Source organism: Vombatus ursinus, unplaced genomic scaffold, assembly GCF_900497805.2.
Source record: "Vombatus ursinus unplaced genomic scaffold, bare-nosed wombat genome assembly UNPS02010461.1, whole genome shotgun sequence".
NCBI lineage: Eukaryota > Metazoa > Chordata > Mammalia > Diprotodontia > Vombatidae > Vombatus > Vombatus ursinus.
The window spans coordinates 4,387,742-4,394,161 of record NW_020950239.1 but is presented as its reverse complement, the minus strand read 5'-3'; the positions used below and the strand labels follow the sequence as shown (position 1 = coordinate 4,394,161).

General features: G+C 37.4%; 1 long non-coding RNA gene across 2 annotated transcripts; it reads right to left on the bottom strand.

Moving 5' to 3' along the window:
- Positions 1 to 3,039: 3,039 nt before the first annotated feature.
- Positions 3,040 to 6,034, bottom strand: LOC114037674. 2 transcript variants are annotated; one of them, XR_003568483.1, is made up of 2 exons: positions 6,012 to 6,034; positions 3,040 to 3,238 (listed from the first exon to the last, which is right to left on the bottom strand). It is a non-coding gene; the product is annotated as an uncharacterized LOC114037674 (long non-coding RNA). The 2 variants fall into 2 exon arrangements; XR_003568482.1 differs by lacking the exon at positions 6,012 to 6,034 and adding an exon at positions 4,444 to 4,488.
- Between the last annotated feature and the right edge of the window lie 386 nt (positions 6,035 to 6,420).

Here is a 6,420-nt window from a genome sequence, read left to right as displayed (position 1 = left end):
GCAACCATTTGCCACCTCCTAACTCCCAAGAGCAGCTAGGTGGCATGATGTATAGAGCACTGGGCTTAAAATCAAGAAGATTCATCCTTATGAGTTAAAATCTGGTCTCATACACTTACTAGCTCTGTGACCCTGGGCAAGTCACTTAACCCTGTTTGTCTCATTTCCTCTTTTGTAAAATGACCTGGAAAAGTAAGTGGAAAACTGTTCTAGTGTCTTTGCCAAGAAAACCCTAAGTGGTGTCACAAAGAGTTTAATATGACTGAAAAACAACAGAACAACCTCCTACACCCTCACCTTCCCTCCCTGTTGAATTTGATGTATATTTATTCCAAACTATTTGAGTGTGTTCAATCATCCTTTACCTGTTTCAGATAAATGTGAGCTTCCTGTGAAGCCTGCCTCCCCACCCATTCCTCTAAATTTCTATACTTTTCTAACACACTCCAGTAATAAGGAAATATTAAGTTCCACCTCTTTCTTCCTTATTTCTACAATAATGTATGGCTTTTATCCTCCATTTTCTTTCTGTTCTTAAAAACTGCAGAGTAGAACCAGTCCACCTCTGTTTTTTCTTATGTACTTCCATACAGATACCTTGCCACCTCCTAACTCCCAAGAGCAGTTAGGTGGCATGATGTATAGAGCACTGGGCTTAAAATCAAGAAGATTCATCCTTATGAATTAAAATCTGGTCTCATACACTTACTAGCTCTGTGACCCTGGGCAAGTCATTTAACCCTATTTGTCTCATTTCCTCTAAGGTTCTGAAGGAATATTTGTTTTTTCTCTCCCTATTAGGATGTTAGCACTATATCATCATGCAGTTCTGTCTAGTTGTTCAAATACATTTGCCTTTCAAGGTTTCTCTGGATCTGTGTGCTTATATTTCAAAGTTCCAACCTAACTCTGGTAATTTTGTGAGAAATTCTGTATGGTGCTTTTTTACCATTAAAAGTTTGCTTTTCTAGTATAGCATTGTACTCAGTATTGCGGGGTAGGTAATTCTTGGTTGTAAACCTATATATTCTTCATTTTGAAATAGTGCATTCCATGATTTCTCGTGTAGGAGAAGTTGCCAGGTTTTGTGTTATCCTAACCATAGATCCTTAATCCTCAAACTCCTTTTTGGATGATTGCTCTATTTTTTTTTCTTAGAGAAGCTCTGGGTTTTGGTTATGATATTCCTGATGCTTTTCCTTCTGTGGTTTCTTTCTGGAGTTGATCAGTGGCTTCTCCACTTTGCCCTCTGGTTCTAAAATATCTGTGCAATTTTCACCTATTATATTCTTCGAATATAATGTTCACATTTTTTAAAAAGTCATAAATTTCAAGGAGTTGTATGATTTTTAAATTATGTCTCTGCAACTGGTAGAGCATCACTAGCTGAAAAAAACTGGGGAAAACGTTACACTAATTTTCTTTGGTAAAGGACTCATTTGTCAAATATGTAGGGGACTGAGCCAAACTTTCAAGAATAAGAGCCATTCCTCAACTGATAAATAGTCAAAGGATATGAACAGTCAGTTTTCAGAAGAAGAAATCAAAGCTATCTATAGTCATATAAGAAAAACTTCTCTAAATCACTACTGATAAGAAAAATGCAAATCAAAACAACTCTGAGGTACTACCTCCCACCTGTGAGACTGGCTATTACAAGTGTAAAGAAAAATTACAAATGCTATTTAGAGCATGGAAAAAATAGGTATATTAATGCATTGTTGGTGGAGTTGTGAATTGGTCCAATCATTTTGGAGAGCTATTTGGAGCTATGCCCAGAGGACTATAAAACTGTGCATTCCCTTTGACCCACTACTAGGTGTATACCCCAAAGGAATCAAAGAAAAGGGAAAAAGACTCACAAACAGAAGAGTATTTATAGCAGCTCTTTTTGTGATGGCAATTTCTAATCTGTTTCCATTACCACTTGTTGTTCCTTGGGTTTTCTGGAAAAACTTGGTCTGTTGTTGGGTTATTTAGGAACAGTAAGCATCATGAATTATCAATATTGCTCTAAGAACTTTTTCCTTCTAGTTCTCTTATCATCTCAAACCCTATACCACAAGCAGTAAGTAGATGACTTGAAAAAGCTGGTGGACATAAAATTTTCAAGACATTTTGTTCAGAGGTGATATTGAGGCCTTGTCTATTCCACATTGTGTGGAAATGCCAACTCTTTCCTTGGCCACAATGGTTCATCTGCCCAGGGAACTACTTGACAGAGAGGGTTGATGGCTTCCAAATTCACAATTCAGATCAATTTTTCATCATTATAACATTAGTGTTCTTCCATGAATTCCAGGAAAGGACTGCTGAATTAAACTACTACCATTTCAAATAACAGGTCTGTTATAATGGAACCCCATAAAAATGCAATGTGTTCTTTTTTTCCCAAAAGAGCATACTGAATGTGTAGTGTGCCAGTGTGATAAAGTTTCAACTCAATCAACAACAGTCCTCATTTATTAAGCAAACTACAATGGACCAGGATTTCTAGGGTCTAGGAATGGAGTCAGAGAGTGAGCTAGCATTTAAGCACCTACTATGTGCCAGGCACTTATGCTAACCTCTGGGGATACAAAGAAAGGCAAAAAGTCACCAGCAAGAATTAAATAGTGTCTGCCTTCAAAGAACTTCCATTCTATCAGTGGATCCAGCTTATACACATATTATATTTTGCAGACCCATGATTTCACCTCTATGTCTGCCTACAGGAATCACAATTTTCACTGAGCTACAATTCTGGTCAGTCATTTAGAGTACTGACAGGTTAACTGCCTTGTCCATGGTCACCAAGAAGGAACTGGAACCTGGGTGTCCCTCACTCCAAGATGGCTCTTCTCCTATTGTGCCATGTTGCAAGTGGGTTTCTGAATATATAGAAATTCCTACGTATGATACGTCCTTTCACCATAACATGCCAGTTCTAAAAAGCCAGCTCTGCTTCTTAAACCAAGAAGCTTCACATCTTTTTCTTCTTATGTTATTCTCATCTACATATGAATCAAAATGGAAGAATGGAAAAAAGGACAACAGAAATTCCATAAGCTGTGAACTGAATTTATAAAATGGAGAGTGCAATGGAGAACATCAGTCCTTTGGAAGAATGGTTCATGTTAATCTAGCAAGGTTGGCGCTACTATCTCATGCTCAATAATAGAGGCTGACAACTAGGCAGATAGAGAGATTCACCAATTTGTAGATTCATGGACAGCTCGAGTCAGTCTTCCAGGCAAAGCTACAAGGAAACAAAAAATGTTGCCTTGGTTAGGTTTTATTCCACAATATTGTTTTAGGAGCAATCTGTTCCTATTATTGTTGCTATGAGCTGTTAAGGCTACTCAGGAGCAAACTCCATGGAGGTTGTTATATTTTATATTTTGGATTTTATATTTGATTCTGGACATAGTAGAACCACTAGAATTTATTGGGAGGGGGCAGGGAATTGAATAAGCACCATGGTCACAGCTAAGTTTTAGGTGTATCCTTTGGTAACCCAATGGAGAATGGACTCAGCAAAATCTTCTGCAGGAAAAGAGGCATTCAGATTCTGGCTGGTTCAGGTCATTCATCTATTGAGGGGGAAATTGGAAGTTCAGCCAGGAGGTTTTTTTTTTTTTAACTGCAAAAACAGGTATTCTTTCCATTGCACCATCCACCCACCATGTTGTCAGTGTGCACAACTTATCTTTTCCTGTGTTTATTGAGGTCCTCCTTGGGAGGCATTTTGGGGATTTCTTAATATGGGGGATTTCCAGGATTTGACCCATATCCACCGTTTGGAGGATATGAAGGTCCTCTAAGAAATGGACTATTTCCAGGATTTCCAGGACACGGAGGCCTTGGAGCAAATCCTTCAAAAAATGGCTTATAAAAGAAAGAAAAAATAACAAACATAAGGTTATGGCATTCTGCTTCATTTGTAATATTGTCAATTTCTCAGTATTCTTGATAACACTGAAAAAATAGGTATATACAAATGTGACAGGATTTGTAGAACTGCTCACCTATGACAGGGTTATTTGAATCACCTGACTCACCTGTTGGAGCTGTTGAGTAGACCTGACTTATGTATATATTTGGCCTTATTAGTACAATTACAGAAAATCTCTCAATCAACTAACCCACAAGCACTCATCAATTCTTCAAATATGATTTCTTTGATAAACTGGAGAAGTCTCATTCCCAAATACCAGTTATTCTTTTCATAGCCCCTGATTTAAAAAAAAAATTCAGACAGTTCTCTTTTCTCTATTTTCTCACAGTTGAAAAAAGAAACAGCAAACAGTATACTTTCCTCGACTCCATTGGGAGAAAGATGAAAAAGAAAAAGCACAGACTTTTCCTGATTCCACAAGGAGAAGATAACCAAAGACAGTGTTCATTACTGTAACTATTGGCTTCTCTGTTCTTATACATGATGTAACGGAAAGAAGTAAATACCTCTAGGATTAAAGGACCTGGCTTCAAACTCTGCCTCTACTGTCCACTGCCTGTGTGAACTTGGGTGAGTCATCTAATCTTGATGGGCCAAAGTTTTCTCAGTTATGAAATGAAGGGGTTAGATGAGATGGATTGTAAGGGTCCTCCCATCTCTAGATCTCTGATACTGTGAGAGGAGACACTGTGGCCTCTGAAGGGCCGAATTTAGAAACAAAGTTTATAGATGAATCTGCAGCAGGAGATTCCTAGACTGAGTGAGATGGGACCTTAGAAACCTGGTCCATCAACACTGAAATTTAGAATGGGGAAAGGGAAGTGACCTGATCAGTGTTACGGAGGTAATAAGCAGCAGATTGTACCCTGAGTGACTGGAAAGAATGACGACAGAGAAAAACATACTGAAATCCTTCTTTAAAATAAATTTCAAAGCATCTAAGAAATTTTTTCTCATGCTTGAAGGACATCGGCAGATAAACCCATCAACATGACATTAAAAATAAATAAAAAGAATTGTTCTCAGTTAAAAAAATCAATTTATTTTATGGACAGAACTGTTTATGCTTCAACTAGTTATCCTTGGTATTTGTTGGCAACCTGATATCTATGAAAATTTTGAGAAAATGCATTTTACTCAAATTCTTCAGATACAGACAGGAGTCAATAAAAGGGAGAACTCAGCTGTTTCATAGAAGACATGACAAAAATCCACTGCCGCTTAGTGATATGTGCATCGTGAAGCTATCATGTGTTATAGGCACATTTCTATTTAGCCACAAAATGTGGCTAAATTTAGCCAAAATGTGGCCAGAAATCAGTTCAGGGGCCAGAAGCTAGTGAATAGCAGAATAACTAGATCAAGTAGTTGGAATTTGAGGAGATATGTTAACTCCTCACTCTCCAAAACCAAACCAAACCAGACTGAGTCATTTCAGCCAATATTTGTTAAGATCTTCCTTTGTGCAAACCTCTAGGCATGTAAATGGGATCACTGAGACTCCATGAATGAGCAGAGAACCCTAAAACATCCCAGAATGCCTGGGATGTCTCTTGTGTTTGGAATGAGTTAGTGAAATCCTGTAGAATCTTTGGCAAAATGATGTACAATTTAGGGAAGCAGGGGGAAGAGGCTGAGTATGGGCTTCATTTCCGGCAGTAAAATTTTACCTTATTTAACATGATTATTGTAATGTAGCAATTCTATCCCAATCAATAAACATGGAAGACGAATGTGTACAGAGATTATGTACTCAGAGCTAGTAAACTCCTAGTAGGCTCATACTTAATGAATGGAACCAATATCTGTTTCTCCTTTATTTAAATCCACCTTTACTCAGGAACAATGAACAGTGATATATTGGGGGGGGGGAGTTAAAGATAAAGAAGTATACCAACATAAATTGCAATATGTTAAATCCAATAAATTACATGTTAAACACAATAAAATATAATTTTACCTTATTGTAAATATTCCACCTATAAGGCTTCTGTTAAAATAAAGGGGAAAAAATTAAAGATTTTCATTATTGAGTTTCATTTAGCTACTCTGCATTTGTTTGAAAATGTCCTACCTCTTCAGATGAATGGTCAGCTCACTTTGGAAAAGAAAAACATCAATAGATTCAACTATATGACATATTAAAACAAACAAAGAAACAAACAAACAAATACACTCAGTTAACTCTCTGGGTTATGGAATGAGTTTCCCCTGCCCTGCGGAAGAGCAGAATTTTGTCCCAAATATATATCGATAAACATTCATTGTCTTCACATTTGTTTGGGGAAATCTAGATTTTGTGTCTTCTAGGGCAGGAAAAATCTGGGAGTATGAAAGGAAGGGTTGCTTAGCTGAGGCTACAGGCACAAGGAAGTTTTCTAGCTTCTTCAGAGACTGATCGAGATAGTAAAAACGAAACAAAACAACAAATTAAAATGTACTAATCTGGACACATGGGAATGCCAAATCTCCAGATGCTAAAG